This window comes from Abrus precatorius, unplaced genomic scaffold (assembly GCF_003935025.1).
Source record: "Abrus precatorius isolate BTA unplaced genomic scaffold, Abrus_2018 Scaffold2, whole genome shotgun sequence".
Lineage (NCBI taxonomy): Eukaryota > Viridiplantae > Streptophyta > Magnoliopsida > Fabales > Fabaceae > Abrus > Abrus precatorius.
Genome location: NW_020874362.1, coordinates 15355757 through 15374958, shown reverse-complemented (window position 1 = coordinate 15374958; position 19202 = coordinate 15355757). Strand labels below are relative to the sequence as shown.

The window sequence follows — 19202 nt, the reverse complement described above, 5'->3', positions numbered from 1 at the left end:
TGAACTTACGAAGGATTACACAAAATTTAGCCCTTCATGGAAATAGGGGTCAAAAACGCAGTTGGGAAATGCAGAAAATTCATTAACATTAATGTAAAAGCAAGAAAAATGAGAAGCCAAATCCTAGGTTGGACCCTTGGCTGTCACCCAAGGTTGCCCTAAGCTCTGGAAAATGTCCCAAATTTAGTAAAGAAGAGGAAAGGTTCAAAAAGTGTAAGAACTCTCTACCCTAATTTGGCAAAAATCTTATACTAAAGCTGGCGCCCTCCAAAGTAATTACTTTCAGTTTTTCATAGTAAACACGCGCAGCATCAGTTGAGTTTTGTCTCTCTAGAGTGGTTACTATGAAAGTTCATAGTAACCACACGTAGCACTACGACATTTTGGAGTCTCTAGAGTTGTCACTATGAACTTTGATAGTAACTATGCGCAGCACCTTCAATTCTTCATGCTCTGGAGTGATTACTATGAACTTTCATAGTAACCATGCGCAGGTTTAGTGGATTCTGGGTTGTTGTTGTTGTCACTTTAAGCTTTGAAAGTGATCACTTTGGTCCCTTTGCTAGAAGTGGCTTGTTGTAGTTGTCACTATCAATCTTGAAAGTAGTTACTTTTACCTCATATTCCTCAAAATCCAATAATTCTTCAAAATAAGCTTGGGGATTCCTGCCACATTATTCAAATGATCAAAACATGTAAAATAAACTCTCTAAATCAATGTAAATTAACCAAAAACTAAGAAACCTATATTATTTAGCCTAATTGGAATATTCATCTTATTTACACTACTAAGTCTATTCTTTGCTATAAAAACTAATAAATGATGTATAAAAATTTAGTAAAATATGGATTCATCAGCGACTTTCAAGCTTCATTTCTAGAGGAATCGGAGTGAAGATTGGGTCTTGGAAGATGTTCTTCTTCTCTTACTTCTCCTTTCTCCATTGTAATGTTGTTCTAAACCTTTTTGGTTAGGGATCTATGGATTCAGATTTGATGTTGTGATGTAATTGCGGATTGAATCTTGAGATTTTAATTGAATTAAGTATGTGATTCTGTTCTTAATGCAGTTGTGAACTAATCCTTCATTCAATTGAATTTAGAGGAATTTTCATCAATGAAAATTGAGTTTATTTCTTAAATCTGAATCATATGCCTAGTTATTAGGATCTAGTAATCCTATAATTTCCAGAACTTAATGCAATATTTGATTGAATTTCACCTAAGGAATTAGGGAGGTTTAATTAGGTATTAGGATCAATGAGGCAAGGAACTGTCCTTTGGTTAAAGAAGTGAAATTGATTAGCAATCAATTAAAATTCTCAAGAGTTCAGAACATGATTACATTGCAATTAAAAATCTGGTGAAGTGATTCCTAACTATTTTCCATATAGCATTCTTAATACAAAATTCGTATTCTGTTTTTACAGCAAGTTTATTACCTTTTATTGTTTTTATTTCTTACTTTTACATGTTACAAACTTCTCAAATGAATTGTTTTGCTCAACTAATTGTTAAATTGTGAAGTGGTAATTGAAATAAGAGCCTTGTGGACAATACTTGGGGCTCATATTAAATTTCAAATTTTATTACTTGCTACAACTACCTAGTACACTTGCTAGTTAGTTCTCCAAATTTGTAACAGGGGTGCTTCTCAACAAGCGTGGGCGTGCATGTGCTTCTGTTCTGCGATCCTTGTAATTTCTTTCTACTTCTTAGGGTGATGGCATTGCATTGCTCCCTTGGATTAGGTTTAGGCTGAGATGGCAATGTTCCCATCACTCTTTGACTCAGAAGGTTCGTAATTTGCTCCAATTGTGCACTCATCTTAGAAGAGTTGGCTTGTATTTCATATTTGACCTCTGCTAACCTCTTATCAGTTCTCTCAATATGCTGGTCCAACTTGGATTCAAGCTCTATCATCCTCTTATCAAAGTAATGCACATATTGCATAATTTGTTCTTGAAAGTTAGATTGGGATCTAAGGGCTTCTTTCCCGTCTGGTCTTGCTCCCTGACTTTGCACATGAGAAGGGCGATAAACACTTGAATTTTGACTTCCAAAGCCATTCCCCCAAGAGTTAAGAGGATTACTCCTCCACCTTGAACTTGATTGCCCATAAAATTTGCCTCCTCTTGCTTAGATTCTACGCTTGCAGAAGCTCTTATAGGTTGGTCTTGAGCCTTCATCAAAGATTCTAGTTACTTTGCAAGGGCTGCCATTTGGTTCATTAGTGGGTTGTTGCTCTCTGCTTGGTAGATTGGGGCAGTCTCTTTCCTCTTGATGTTGTCAAAGTCAGTAGTGTGCCATTGAAAGTTAGAAGATGTCATCTCATCTATTAGCTTGTATGCATCATTTGGATCTTTTCTTATGAGGGACTCTCCTGCTGCAACATCAATCGTAGCCCTGGTGGTGATTGATAGGCCACTGTAAAAGATTTACACCTGTCTCCACGTCAAAAAATCATGATGAGGACATCTCCTTAAAAGCTCTCCAAATCGCTCCCATGCCTCAAATAAGGATTCTGCTTCATATTGTTGGAAGCAATATATCTCTGTCATAAGTTTAGAGGACCTTGATAGGAGAAAGTACTTTCCCAATAATTGTTGAGTAAGATCCTCCCAAGTTGTGATGGAATTGGCTGGGAGTGAGGAAAACCATGCATTCACCCTTTTAGATATTGAGAAAGGGAAAAGACAGAGTTGAATAGCATCATTGGAGACTCATTTGTATTTGATGGTATCTATCAATTGGAGAAACTTTGTCAGATGTAAATTGAGGTCTTTATTAAGCATGCCTCCAAATTATATGGAGTTCTGGACCATGGTTATGAGTGCTGGCTTCAATTCAAAATTGTTTGCCTCCACATTAGAGGCCGCCATGCTTCCAAGGGTGCCTCTAGCAGTAGGTGTCATGTAATCTTGAATTGATCTTCTTCCCTCTGCCATTCTTTGCTCTTTCACTTCTTTTCTTTGTCTACAAACTGTTCTTTCAATCTCTGAATCAAATAAACAAGTTGTAGAGCACTTAGAACGAGTGAGCATACATTAAAAGAAATTATGATTATGCTGATGTGAGTTGTTCCCCCATCTCAAATTTGGATGGTTTCTCTAGCCTGAGTTGTACCTATTGGAAGATAGATCCCAATTGGGTTGTTGCTGCGAATGCTGAAAAGGAAACTTACGAGTATAAATATTTGTAACACAAGCTTGACGATTACCTTCCAGAGTGTCAAACTCTTGCAGTGTAGGGCAGTTATCAGTATAATAGTCTGTAGCTGAACAAATGCCACACAGCATGGCTGGAATGGCTGGTGGAGGAGCTGAAGATGCAGTAGCACTTCTCTGCATAGAAGTCGATTGCTTCAACATGGATGTTAATTCATCAAGCTTGTGTTCCAGCTTACTAGATTCAGCAACTTGGATTTCACTTACACTTCTCGTAACACAAGAATTTTGCCTTGTTGCAAATTGTTAAGAATTGGCAGCCATGTTGTCAATCAAATTGGGGGTTGTAACTGGAGTCTTATCTACCAATGCCCCTTCACTCGCGGCGTCTATCATGCTTCTATCCACAGGGTGAAATCTCTCAGAAAAATATTGGATGAGCAATTAATCACTTATTTGATGGTGAGGGTAGCTAGCACACAATCTCTTGAATCTTTCTCAATATTCATAGTGTTTCTCTTTCAAGCTGTCTTATCCCACAAATTTCTTTCTTTATAGATGCAGCTCTTGATGCTAGGAAGAATTTCTCCAGGAACAGTCTCTTTAAGTTGTCCCAACTGGTAATAGATCCAGAAGGGAGATAGTAAAGCCAATCCTTGGCTGCATCCATCAGAGAGAATGGGAAGGCTTTCAATTTGACATGTTCTTTAGGTACATCTTGTGGACTCATGGTCGAACAAACTATGTGGAACTCCTTGATATGCTTGTGTGGATCTTTACCTGCAAGGCCATGAAATCTAGGCAACAAGTGTATTAGTCCGATCTTAAGAACAAAAGGAGTAGCAATGTTAGGATACTGTATGCATAGAGTTTGCTAAGTTATGTCAGGTGTAGTGTCACAAAATTAAAGAACTAACTAGCAAGTGTACTAGGTAGTTGTAGCAACTAATAAAATTTGGAAATCAATATGAGTCCCAAGTATCGTCCTCAGGGATTAGGTCTATCAATTACCACTTCACAAATCAATAACTAGTTGAGCTAAACGAATTTGACTAGATTTCATGGCAGAAATCTAAAAACAATAAAGTATAGAAATCTAAAAATTACAGCAAAACAGAATACGAATTTTGTATAAATGCAAAATAACTACTTGATAAAATACAAAATATATCAGAAATCAGATTCAAACAACTACAGAATTAACTATTCAATAGATTGCAAATAGAAAAATTCTAAATGTAATCTAATAATAGAAGAAACTTTAAAGAAATAAATGCTCAATCTAATTACTTTCTTATTACTAATGATATTGAAAACAATATTCCCCGGCAACGGCGCCAAAAACTTGTCACCTTCAAAACAGAAGTAAATTTGACTAGCAAGTGTACTAGTGTTTTTGTAGCAAGTTATAAAAAATGATAGAACTATGTTTGAGTCCCAAATATCATCCTTAAGGAATAAAGTACTCAATTATCACTTCATAAGTCCACAATTAGTTGAGCTTCATGACTCGGATGGATTTTAGAGATAAAAGTGACAGATATTAAAATCAGAAAGGAAAATAGAACAATGAACATGCAATTATGTGATTAACAAATGTAGAGAACATAGCTAGGGAGTTGTTTTACCAAAACTTCAGTGTTGAATCAATAAAGTTCTGAACATTCAAGTAATTAGAAGGAATGACAATTAGTTTCACGTTATTTTAATCAAAGGTTAATTCCTTAACTCAATGAATCTAACATTCAATTAAATCACTCTAATTTCTTAGATCTGGTTCAATTAAATGTTGCTTTAAGTGTTAGAAACCAGAAGATTGCAAGATTAAGTTATCTTATCCCTAAGAAATCTATAATCCTGGTAGTTGATTTAGATATGAGAAACAAGTTCAATTTCCATTGATAAGAGTTTCTCTATAATTAGCTAATCTAACTTCCATTCAATCACTATGTAAAATGCAGAATCAATCACTTAATCCATTCAAATACTCAAAATCTAGATCCAGAATCGATTCAACACATTCGTTTTGGATTCACAATCTCTAACTATGAAAGGTTCAAGCAGCCATTACAACAGAAAAAAGAGAAAAAGAGAGAAGAGGAGAATGAACGCAGAAGAAGAATCTTCAACCGATCTTCAATCTGATTCCTCTAGGTTGAAGTTTGATGTTCATCCCCAATCGCTCTCTCAGACTCTCTCCACACCAAAAAACTAAATGGAAATGAAAAATGAACAAAAGATCCAAAATTTTGAGCTTTTCTGCAATTTATAGGTTTCTCGCCATCTACACGTTACTACTCTTCTTCACCAAAATAGCAACGCAAAAGCTTATCTGGTGTTCTCTGAGACTGGAACAATTACTTTCCTTCATAAAAGTGGCAACGTTGGGAGTCAAGATGTGCGCGTGTTCACTTTCATGAGCAAAAGTGGCCACGCGCAACTTGTATGGCTTCATGTCTCTCTAGAACAATCACTCTTGTTGATGAGAGTGATAACGCACTCCTCGCTCTGATTGAAGCTTCTCTGGATCATTCACTTTTATCAGTGAAAGTGGTAACGCGCATCTCTACTGTGAATAAAGTTCTTCTGGAACGTTCACTTTATTAGTGAAAGTGACAACGCGCATTTAGCTATGATTGGAGCTTGTCTGGAACATTCACTCTCAGTAGCGAAAGTGGTCACGCGCATCTGTGCTCTGCTGAAAAACTCTTTGGAACAATCACTCTTGTTGACAAGAGTGATCACGCACAGATTCCCCTTCACTTTTAAGCTCTGGATCAATCACTTTCACTAGCGATAGTGATCACGCCCAAGTCAAACTCCATTAAACCTTGTTCCTTGCATCCAGTTTTGCTACTTTTCTTCTATCCTTCCCTTGATCTTCCATCTTTATGAATTTTGCTCAGAGTTTCCTACAAAAACATGATTGAATTATTAATTTCTACATAGAAAATTCATAAATGCTAAAATAACTATGCACTTAAAGAAAACCTTTAATCATTCTATTTTTATGAGTTTTTCTACTTTTTCCCACATATTTTCTTTATCAAATGTATTAAAACTACAGTAAAATACTACTAAAAATATGGATTCATCAAGTCGCCCCCAATCTCCCTCTCTAACTCTCCTAAGGTGTGGAAATAAAAAGAAAACAAAAAATGGCAAAAGGCTTCCAATTTTGAACTCTTAACTTTTACTTCCAATGTTTTTCTCGCCTTTTCCACTTCCATACTTTAATCTCTAAGGATTATAGCATGAAAGGCCTTCTAGAAGCTTCTATAACTAAAATAAGAACTCAAATCATCCAAAGTTGACAATCAGAAGTGATTTTCAAAATTCTGTTATTTTGCGTAGCCATTCTCAGCACTTAAAGGGTCCACGCGCATGTGTTTTGTGCAAATAAGCCTTGTGCGTGGCTACTTTAAGTGACCAGAGTGTCCACGCACAGCTTTGAGTGACTACTTTCAGTGACTACTTTCAGTACTTTGAGTAGACATTCTCTTCTGCGCGTGGCTACTCTCAGCACTTAGAGTAGACACTCTCTGCATGTGGCTACTCTCAGCAATTAGAGTGGACACTCAATTCTGCCTGTGGCTACTCTCAGCACTTAGAGTAGACACTCTCTTCTGCACGTGGCTACTCTCAGCACTTAGAATGGACACTTTATTTGATCTTCATGGGTTTTCATCTTCAAAGTGTTAACTCTATGCACCCAAAGTGGCTACGCCCAACACATAACACTTGATTTTTCATCTTTTAAGCTCATGTCCTCTACTTCCTTCAGTTCAATCTTCAACTCAAGCTTTTGCACGAAGTTAAGTCTTTTTCAATTCCTTTAATGTTCTTTCATTGTCAGTCATTTTTTCAAGTTCAAAATCAAAGAATGTGATGAAGAGTAGATAGATGAAGGAGATGAAAGTTCCTCAAAGTGTTTAGAATTATGTCTATGTATTCTAATGTTACTATGAAATGTCCTATCTATCTCTTGATCTAGTGGATACAAATCTCCAGGATTTGATCTAGTCATGCATTAGAAATTAACTATGAGAAGTGAAAAGAAGTAAACTATATGGAGTAACAAAAATGCAGAATGTGCATATGACAATTATGAAAAAAAATTGATGTCTAAGTGAACTAAAATAAGGCAAAGATGCTAAGTAATACAGAGCAGAAAAATTTCAAGCAGGTGTGAAGAAATATGGAGTATTAAACTACGAATTCTGCAGAATAATGCAGCAAAACAGGGCAAGGATGTAGAAAAATTCAAAAATGCAGAATAGTAAAACTAAAAACATAGAAAGTAATACCTAAAAGTAGCAGAAAATAGCAGAAATATGTACCTAAATGCAGAACTACTCTATCTATTTTGAAGCTATATCAATGCTAATATATTCACAATGCAGAAAATTCAAAAACTGAACACTAAAACAGAGTGTTTAACAAATTCAATGCAAAAATTATCATCAAAGTCTCCGGCAATGGCACCAATTTGATGATTGCTCAGATTGCATAAAGATTTGTCACCAATCTTCATCAAAATATACAGAAAATTTATGTAGTCTAGGATGCAAGCCTAGGTTGTCTCTGATAACTTAGGTTGAAAATGTGCATTAAACAAGTTATAAACATTCACTATGAAAGCAATTAAAAAAAAGGGTTTTGTTTGATTTTCAGATTTAATGTAAAAAGTAATCAATGAAATTGTCAAATTCAATTAATAAGATGTAGCAGTCTTTAGTTCATTCATGTGATTTTATCCTTATTCCTCTCAACATTTAACACTCTTCCTCTTCTTTTCAATTAGGTTAATTCTACAAGCAAGAATCAACCTTAAAATTCTATACAAATTTAAGCAAATATGCAACCTTAGAAATTAACTCAGAATTAAGCAACCAAAGTTAAAAATCTCATTAAAACAAATTAGGGTTAATTAAGTAATGTCTCCCTTATTCAACCATTTTTTCAATTCAAAGGATTGGGAAAAAAAAATTCATGAAGGAAAAGGAATTGTATTAACATTCATAACCTAGGAATTCAAGAATCCAATTGAACTCACTAAGGATTACAAAAGACTTAGCGCTCTATACGGATGGGTCTCACAAATACAAGATGAAAACAAAGAGAATTCAATGACATGAATGAAAAATCAAAGGAAAGTAAAGAGAAAATGTGAATCAAACCTTAGGTTAGGTCCTTGGCTGTCACCCAAGGCTGACCTAAGCTCTGTAAGTGTTCCCAAAATGGCAAAAATCTAAAAGTGTAAAAAGCTCCCTATGTAGTGACCCAAAATGACTAAAACATTGCTTCCAACTATATAACATAATAGTTTAGAAAACACCAAAATCTGGTAATATTTTTTTTTCCTTCATGTAGTTTACAAGTATAGTTCTCTTTCTCTAGGAGAGAGCTAACATGCATATATTTTTTTTATCTCATCATTTCATGATTCAATTTCAATGATATACTCATATAAGATCATCATAACTCATCATCAGAAAATACCTCAAATATATTAATCATAGTTTGTGGAAACTGATGAATCCATATTTTCACTGATATTTTAGCATAATTTTAACACAAATGATAAGAAAAATATATAAAGAAAGCAGAAAAACTTAGAAAAAGAGAAGGAATTGAATTTTGTTTACATATGTAGTTATTTTAGCAATTGTGAAATTTTTGCTTAGGAATTAAGTTTTTTAATCTTGTTTTTGTAGGAATAAATTGAGCAAGGATCATATTCATGGAAGTTTGATGACAAGGAAGAGGAAAGAAGCAAGTCTAGACTCCTAAAACTCAAGAATAAGAAATTGCAGACTGGGCGTGATCACTATTGTCAGTGAAAGTGATCACTTCAGAGCTCAAAGAAGAAGTGAAGCCTGGGCGTTACCACTTTTATCACTAAAAGTGATAGTTCCAGAGAGGCAAAATATCAGGAAAGCTCTGCATAACCACTATTGTCATCAAAAGTGATCGTTCCAGAGAGTCTTCAACTTGGCGAGCTGCGCGTAGTCACTTTTATCAGCAAAAGTGACAACACGCAACTACCTTGGCTCTGCGTTGTCACTTTTATCATCAAGAGTGATAGTTCCAGAGAGCTCTCAATATCAGGAAAATGCGCGTGGCCACTATTTCTGGGAAAAGTGTTAATGCGAAACCAAAAACTCTCTGCGTAACTACTATTTCTCATAAAAGTGATGACGTGAAAATCTGAGAAATTTTATAAATACCAGAAACGATCCAGAAAAAAGGGGATTCTATTCATTTTCAATTTTTTTAGTTAGTTTCTGGTTAGAGGAAGTGAGAGAGAGGAGTGGGGATTCAGATCTTGGAGCTTCACGAAGAGGAATTGGAGTAGAGCAAGCTTCCATGGCGTTTCTGAGTTTCTTCTTCTCTTCTTCTCTTTTTTTTTCTTCTTCTGCTGCCATGGCTGTGTAATTCGTTCATAGTTAGGGATTGTAGATCTGAAATGAACATGTTGAATTGATTTGGATCTGAATTTCAAGCTTTGGAATAGATTGAGTGATTGATTCTGAACTTCACGTGGAAATTGAATGGAAATTTGATTAACTAAATTCAGAGGAACCTTTGTCAATGGAAATTGAATTTGTTCTTCAGGTCTGAACCAATCACCGAGATTTTAGTTTTCTTAGGGATAAGGAACTTTGATCTTGCAATCTTTTGGTTTCTTACACTTAAAGCAACATTGAATTGAATCAGATCTAAGGAATTAGAATGGTTTAATTGAATGTTAGGTTCACTGAGTTAAGGAATTAACCTCTGAATAGTATAATGTGAAACTGATTGTCATTCTTTCCAATTGCTTGTTAATTCAGAACTTTATTGATTAAACATTGGAGTTTTGGTGAAGCAATTCCCTAGCTATGGTTTCTTCCTCTGTTATCACATAATTGTGTGTTCATTATTCTGTTTTCTGTAAGTTCATTTTACTTCTAATTGTTCTAGTTTTCTGTTACTACATGTTACCACTCTCCTTACAAATTTGAAAAAGCTTAAATGGTTATAATTCTATGAAGTGATACTTGAATCTAAATTCCCTATGGAGACGATATTTGGATCTTAAATTTACTCATCACTTGCTGCAATCCTAGTGCACTTGCTAGTGTTAGATTGCGAACAATAGAAACGATAGGTTCATGATTAATAATACGGTCAACATAGTTCAAATACAACATAATCAAAGTAGAAACAAACCAAACTCCCTAAGAGTAGTCCCACTAAAACATAAGTAAATAACGACATCAATCAAGAGGCGAATAATCCTCAATGGGATCAGACTCATCAGATGATGTCGGGAAGTAGAACTAGAAGCAGCAACCGTGCCATGACCTCCACCATCCTCCTCCATCCTTCCTCCAGCTGTGCGAGGGGGTGAACAGGCAGCAGTAGGTGAAACCAAAGTGGATGGGTACGCAGAATGCATATAAAAAGGCATAGTAGTGTACCTAATGGAGGATTCCACCATATTGATATCTCTCTCCATTGGCACGGGTAGAGAAGTAGGAGTAGTCTAAGGAAATGGCACAGGTGTAGGAGCTGGCCTAGCAGTAGGAGTATGGGGATCAATTGACATGGGAGTCGGGGAAGCAACCAAGGCAGGGTAAGGTAACTGAGTGTCACCAGGAGGGACAGAAAAGACAATCTCAATGGGTGTGTCAGCAATGTACTGCGTGATCCATGAGCCTCCACTATCAAATCCATGAATCACTCGGGCGAACCTGCGGAAGACACTCTGCTGAACCGCGGAGTCGAACACCCATATATCCTCCTCAAAAGGAAGGATCCACACCTTCACCATGTTCCTGTCCATCTATATAAATAAAAGAAAAGCAATACAAGAAAACAAACAGAGGGGTGAGTTCTCCAAACACAAACATCAATCATAGCCATACCCCAAGGAAGGCGGCGTTGATAGTCATATTTTAGTACATCTTTCTCTCCATGTTTTTAGTTTAATTGAGTCTCATTAGTGTACCATTTTGATGTATTAGTTTAGATTTGTGTTGGTAAGTCATGTAGGATTTAAATGTAAATCTTTCTTTATTCTCGCCATAATTTCTTGTTTTGACACAGTTTCTTGAAAAGACCATATCTGGAGGTACACTATTCGAAATTGAACAAAATTTGTGTCCCTAGAAAGATAAGAGAGAGATCTACAACTTCTCTGTTGGAAGAAAATTCCGGTTCAAGCATCTTCAGGCCCAAAAATGCATCACAATGTTGCGGCCCTGCAATGACATTTTCAAAATTTGATTGTATTATTGACATTACTTAGTTAGGTGTTTAGAAACCTCATTAGAGAGTTGGGCCTTAATTAAAGTCCAGTTATTTTGTCTTTAAATAGAGGTTATGACTTCATGTAAAAAATCTTTTCCCTCATTTTTTTTAGAATTCAAAAAGTCTCTATTCTAAATTCTTTCTTCTCCTCTCTTTTATTTTCGTCTCTCTACCTTCCGTCTTCTCGTATTTTCTGGTTTTAGCCGAAGCAAGCATGATCATGAAGCAAGGCTAATCTATCAATCGGTTCAAGGTTTCAAGAACTACATTGCATTTGAGTTTCGGATTAGGTTCTATCAAATTCTCTCCCTTCCTCCTCTTTTCTGATTATGATAATTACATTTTTCATGATATTGAATTTTCGTTTGCCTCCTAAACAGAGAATGAGAATTTCAGATTTGAAATAAATGAATTCACCTAACTCAATCAATCAATTGTTATGAATTTAGTTAGAGCATTGGATTTGCAATTGCAGTTCTTGTTTTGATGGAATTCATAATCTAGATTTAGATTTCAGATTGTTAATGTCGGATTGAATTAGTGTTGATTGGAAATTCGTTGGAATTGTATTCGTGTAACAATGAGAATTGCATTGTAGTGATTGAGATCTTGAATTGGTTGAAGTTCATATTTCGTTGGAATTATTCTTTGTTCTTTTCTATTGTTTACAATTTAATTCAAAACAATCCTCCCCCAAGCTAACCTGAAACTATATGATGGAACCAGAAACAGAATGCATTTTATGTCCTTGTGAGACGACCTAGGTTTACTCCTTCTATTGCAAAATTGTTGAGAAAATCTAGTTTATTTGATACCATTGCGACGTGGTTATCAGGCGTCATAGACACAATTCCAAACACAATCAACATTCGGTATCATCAAATGTTCAATCATATAATAGGGTGATAATTATAATCATAACCACATCCAATCTTGCAAGTATTCAATCATCCCTAATAGTAATGCACATGATGCACGAATACAGGTTTCGATCTCACCCATTTAGTCACTCATGTGTTCATAGCATGCAAATGATGCATGGGGATCCTATTCCTCTATGACTGGTGACTTGCCCAGCTTTTAGCATAGAGATAGATATAGATAGATTCAAGTGGTATGGCAATCGGAGGACTCCATTCCCTACTCTGCACAGTGATATCATAGATAGAAAAATAGAATAATAGCACGTCATTGATATGTAGTGCCATTCGGTACGTTCAGGAATGGACCTCTATGACCCTAGTATTATGGAGTTCATGTCAGGTTTGGCTAAGGTCTTGCAAGCGGGTCACGACCCAGCTATATGGACCAAAGGTCTACTTTGGACCGAATTCCAATACCTACAATTGTGCCTCTGTAATGCTATCAAGTCATTTCACAAGATAATATATGATGCATGAAGTAGCATTTTCAATTTTCTTGTGATAGTTTTCTCAACTCATATCATTTAGCCACTTGGACTATTGCACAGTAATAATAGAAGTCACCATGGACTTAAAATCATAGCATATAGCATCAGTTAAAAGTCATCATTGACTTAGCAACATGGATAGATAATCTCCATGAGTCACATGCCTTAGCATGGATAGATAGATACCATGAGTTTCACAATAAGTCTCACTGAGTTCATAATAATTTCAAGACAATATATTTCAAGAACTCAAGGCATAATATAGATTTCTCATCATAATTTCATCGTCTCATGGTTTTATAATTTCACACTTTTGGATAATTTTAGTGCAGCACATAATATATTGGACCACAACTTAGGCAAATCATTCAAGCCTTCATAATTCATTTCCTCTTTCTCAAGTTACACTTTCTTTCACATTTCAAGTCTAATCTCTCTTTCCACTTAGCACAATCTCATTCCTCAATCCATTGTAAATTCTCCTTTCACGTTCATCCTAACCTTTACATTTATTTCCATCAACCTCTAACGCCTTCTAAACCATAAATCATTCCACTCAAACTCTTGCTCTCTTAATTTCTTCCTCTTGGTTTTTCTCTCCAGGAAAGGGCAAATCCTCAAACTTAATTCTGCTCTAAACCATTAATTAATCAAGTTGATTCACAATGATCTTAGGGTATTACCTCTCAGTTTTTGCACTCTTTTCTTGCATTGTCACTTGCTGATTTTTCGTTCTCAATGCTCAACCACTCACAAAACAATTAGATTGTAGCACTTCTAATAATCCCAATCATATTCATGGTCCATTTCCATCAAACCGCCCTCAAAGGCTCTAGATTATCAACATTGCAATATTACATAATCATTTTCGCTGCACATTGTTATGATTCATCAATTCTTTCATAAAGGTATGCAAATGATGCATGTAATGCTCTCAAATAGCAGTTCCATAGCATAATTCATAATGAATAGTAAGCAATCTAAATTTCCAGCCAAGCATCACTTCAAACATACCTCAAGGTTCTCTAAACACAATTATCAAGGATGAATAGTACATATCTCACATCATTACATTTTTTTCCAGCAATTTACTCAAGTAAATTTCATGAATTTTCACATCTAAAATCAAGTAAATTCAAGTCTTGCACTAATTTTCATCCAAGGTCAATCATGCAAAATTTACAAGCAACCATCAACCTTTCAAACAAGTAATTTCAGCATGGTTCAATCAAATCAAGTCATGGCAAGACACTTTCAATTTCACTTTTGCTTCCTTACACAAAACAAGGCATACAAGATTTATTTTTTTTTTTCAAATCTTTGCAACACTTTTTAATGCCAAAACCGAGACCATCCAAGCTAATTTTCACCTTTTCCTTTAAAAAATTTTCTCTCATTATTCATACCAATCTTTTCCAAATATTCCAAGGTTTCAAAACATATTAATTTCAACCTTTTTCCTCATAATACTCAAAACTGTCTAGCCTTTAAAACTTAATTTTTTGTCGAGTCCAAAATGAGCAAAATAGGGAAAAATCAACATGCAAACATAAGGTTCCATCATCCAAATGCAGGACTTTAATTTTCAGCAAAGGATTATGTTTAAAAAGTCTAAATCGAGGCAACACAAGGCCAATTTAGCACTCAAACTCTTAAAATTACGAAAGAATCTCTTTTTATAAAATCAAGCTTGGTAACAAAATTTTTTGTCTAGTTTTCTGTTACTACATGTTACCACTCTCCTTACAAATTTGAAAAAGCTTAAATGGTTATAATTCTATGAAGTGATACTTGAATCTAAATTCCCTATGGAGACGATATTTGGATCTTAAATTTACTCATCACTTGCTGCAATCCTAGTGCACTTGCTAGTGTTAGATTGCAAACAACAAGTTTTTGGCACCGTTGCTGGGGAATTTTACATTTCAATATCATTAGTAGTAGAAAAGTAACTAGATTGAGCATTTATTCTGTTGCTTTGCTTTCAAATTGTTTTCTGCATAATTTTACTGCACCTTGTGTAGTATTCTACATAATATTTTTGTCTGCTGCATAGAATTTTTACATCTTTGTTATCTGCATAATTTCAGTTTTCATTGTTCTTCATAGGTTTAATTGCCATTCTACATATTTGTACATGATTTTACAATTCTGCAACTGCTAGATTTAAGTTTCTATATGCTTTTACTGATAGATTTTGCATGAATTCTGTTGTACATTTCTGAGTATCAATTGTAGTCTAATTTTGCTTCAAACTGATTTGTATATGCGTGGTAAAAACAAGAATAAATCAATTCTGGTCTTTGATCCTGACATAGACATAACTTTGAGAAGATTGAGAAAAGAGTCTAGAGCAGAAAAAGTCATAGGGAGTGATAGTGAGTTAAAAGTTGTCCATTCTCCAGAATCTCAGAGTAATTCTAGAGTGAAAAGAACATCTACACCCTTGAGACAACCAAATCTAGCAATAGAAATGGCAAAACAGAACAGATTTAGAACATTAGGGGACTATGCTATTCCTAACATGCAAGGTTTTAACTCTTCTATAATTAGGCCAACTATTCAAGCCAACCATTTTGAGATTAAACCTGCCCTACTACATTTAGTCCAACAGGATCAGTTTGCTGGAGGAAATTCTGATGATCCTAACCTGCATATTTCAAATTTTCTGCAGCTATATGACACCATAAGAATGAATGGAGTTAGTGAAGAAGCTATCAGATTAAGACTATTTCCTTTTTCCTTGAGAGATAGAGCAAAATGTTGGTTACAAGCTCAACCACAAGGAAGCATCACAACCTGGACAGAACTTGTGAATAAGTTTTTAACTAAGTACTTCCTTCCATCCAAAGCTGCTAAGTTGAGAGGAGAAATTACATCCTTTGTGCAGCAAGAAGGAGAATCATTGTATGAAGCATGGGAAAGATACAAAGAACTGCTTAGAAGGTGTCCACATCATTGTATTCCAGATTGGATGCAATTGGAGACTTTTTATAATGGGATGAATGCAGTAACAAGAACAATGGTTGATGCTGCTGCTGGAGGTTCATTAAATACAAAGTCCTTGGAAGAAGCTCAAAGGATTATTGACATGATGGCATCTTCAATGTATCAGAATTCAAACTCGAGGAATCAAGGAAGAAACTCTGGTCATGAAGCTAAGGTTCTGGAAACTTTTCTTGCACAAAATCAGCTACAAAATCAAATGTTTTCAGAACAATTAGCTGCCTTAACACAACAAATCAACAATCTGCAAACAGGGAGTATGCCTACCAGTCAGCTAAGTTGTGATTTTTGTGGAGGAAACCATGCAAATGGTGCATGTGAGGCATCCACAAGTGAACCACAAGAGCAAGTGAATTATATGAATAATTTTCAGAGACAACAGCCATCATATCCCCCTGGATTTCAATTTTCGAATAATAGAACTCAGCAGTATTCTAATTGGAATAATCAATATTCTGCTGCAAAGAATTCTAACTCAACTTTGCCTTTTTCTAATGCAGGTCCAGCAACACAACAACCTTATTTTCAAAGGAATTCATCCACTCAACCTCAAGGAAATCAAAATTTTTCCAAACCTATGAATGAGAGGTTGACTGAGATGGAAGAGACTATGCTGCAATTCATGAAGGTGACTCAAACAAGCTTCAAAAACCAAGAAGCCTCCATGAAGAAACTAGAGACACAGATCGGACAATTAGCTGAACAACTATCCAGCAGGGATGAAGGAAGATTTCCAAGCAATACAGTAATCAATCCTAAAGAACAATGTCAAGCCATAACTACAAGGAGTGGAGCTATAGTTGCAAGCCCTAAACCAGCAGAAAAGAAAGTGAATGATGCAGCAGAGAGAAAAATTGAACAAGGTCTGCAACAAGGAAATTTTAAGCTATTAAAGAAAGACCATTCAGAAGAAAAAGTAGATGTTCCTATGAATTCTGAAAGGAAAACCAAAAAGCAACTCTTTGAGGAAGCTTGTAAGCCAATAGACCTAGAAAAATACAAGAGGCTGCCCTATCCTCAAAGAGTCCAAAATCCTAAACAAGAGGAACAATTTGAAAGGTTTATGAATGTCTTTAAGAAATTACAAATCAACATTTCTTTTGCAGAAGCTTTGGAGCAAATGCCTTCATATGCAAAGTTCATGAAAGAACTACTTTCCAGAAAAAGAAAGCTAAAGCATGATAAAACAGTACCTTTGACAGAGGAGTGCAGTGCCATTCTTAAGAGAAAGCTTCCTCAAAAGCTGAAAGATCCTGGATCATTTAGCATTCCTTGTGAAATAGGAAACTGCACTGTGGGAAGAGCATTGTGTGACTTAGGAGCAAGCATAAATCTGATGCCATTGGCTGTTCTGCAGAAACTTGGCATAGAGGAAGTGAAGCCCACCAACATTACACTGCAGCTAGCTGATAGATCATACACTTATCCATATGGAGTTGTTGAAGATTTATTAGTTAAAGTTGACAAGTTCATTTTTCCTGCAGATTTTGTAATTCTGGACATGGAGGTGGATTCTAACATTCCTTTGATCCTAGGGAGACCATTTCTTGCAACCGGGAGAGCTTTAATAGATGTACAGAAAGGTGAACTTATGCTTAGAGTTCAAGATGAGAAGGTAGTGTTTAATGTGTTTGAAGCTTTAAAATATCCAATTGAAGATAGCACATGTATGAAGGTAGATATACTGGATGCTTTCATTACACAGCGCCATATTAATGAAATTGATGAACTTGCTGTGTTAGAAGAAATAATATCTGCAGGGAGCAACAAATCTGAACTTCTGCATGAAGAATACAGTATGGAAGTGCAGCAGCAACTAGAAGCTCTGCCAATTCAAAAATCTGCAGAAAATTCAGTGAAGGAGAAGCTAGAAAAGGATGATAAAGAAGAGGAAAAGCAAAGGCTAGAACTGAAACAACTCCCTTCACACCTGTGGTATGCATTTCTGGATGAGAAACATGAAAATCCAGTCATCATCAATAATGAACTTAAGGAAGAACAAGAGGAAAAATTGCTCAGAATTTTGAGAGAACACAAATCTGCAATTGGATGGAGTATTGCAGATCTGAAAGGTATAAATCCTTCATTTTGTAAGCACAAAATTTTATTTGAAGAGAATTTTAAACCTGTTGTGCAGCCACAAAGGAGGTTAAACCCAGCCATGAAAGAGGTAGTTAAAAAAGAGGTCATAAAGCTGTTAGATGCAGGAATAATATACCCAATTTCTGACAGCAATTGGGTAAGTCCAGTCCAAGTTGTTCCAAAGAAAGGTGGTATGACAGTTGTACCTAATGAAAAGAATGAACTTGTCCCTACTAGGACTGTGACTGGATGGAGAATGTGCATAGACTATAGGAAATTAAATGATGCAACCAGAAAAGATCATTTCCCACTACCATTTGCAGATCAAATGCTAGAAAGACTTGCTGGACATTCATTTTATTGTTTTCTTGATGGGTATTCAGGATATAATCATATAGCTGTAGATCCTTTAGATCAAGAGAAAACTGCATTTACATGTCCATTTGGAGTCTTTGCATATAGGAGAATGCCATTTGGTTTGTGTAATGCCCCTGCCACTTTCCAAAGATGCATGCTTTCTATTTTTTCTGATTTGGTAGAAAACATCATAGAAGTGTTCATGGATGATTTCTCTGTTTTTGGTGATTCTTTTGATGATTGTTTAGCTAATCTATCCACTATTTTGCAGAGATGTCAAGACACTAATCTTGTGTTAAATTGGGAAAAGTGTCATTTCATGGTACAAGAAGGCATTGTCCTTGGTCACAAAATTTCAGAGAAAGGAATGGAGGTGGACCAAGCTAAAATATAAGTCATTAGTAAATTGCCTCCACCTATCAATGTTAAGGGAGTTAGAAGTTTTTTAGGACATGCTGGTTTTTATAGAAGATTCATAAAAGATTTTTCCAAGATTGCTAAACCCTTGAGTAATTTACTTATAAAGGATGCAGATTTCATATTTGATGATAATTGTTTGTATGTATTTTCTGTTTTAAAAGAGAAACTGATTTCTGCACCTATTCTTGCAAAACCAGATTGGAAACTACCTTTTGAACTCATGTGTGATGCAAGTGATAGTGCAGTGGGTGCTGTTTTAGGACAGAGGAAAGATAGGAAATTACATGCTATCTATTATTCAAGCAAAGTGTTAAATCCTGCACAAGTGAATTACACAACAACAGAAAAAGAACTTTTAGCTGTTGTATATGCTTTTGATAAGCTCAGATCATATTTAATGGGTTCAAAAGTGATTGTATACACTGATCATGCTGCTCTTAAATATCTCTTGACAAAACAGG

At 35.5% G+C, this 19202-nt stretch overlaps 2 non-coding genes across 2 annotated transcripts; one reads left to right on the top strand and one right to left on the bottom strand.

Moving 5' to 3' along the window:
* The first annotated feature begins 2460 nt into the window (after positions 1-2460).
* Positions 2461-2567, top strand: LOC113860376. Its single transcript, XR_003503828.1, has one exon. It is a non-coding gene; the product is annotated as a small nucleolar RNA R71 (small nucleolar RNA).
* Positions 2568-15733: 13166 nt separating this feature from the next.
* On the bottom strand, positions 15734-15840 carry LOC113860320. The gene has a single exon (XR_003503773.1). It is a non-coding gene; the product is annotated as a small nucleolar RNA R71 (small nucleolar RNA).
* Between the last annotated feature and the right edge of the window lie 3362 nt (positions 15841-19202).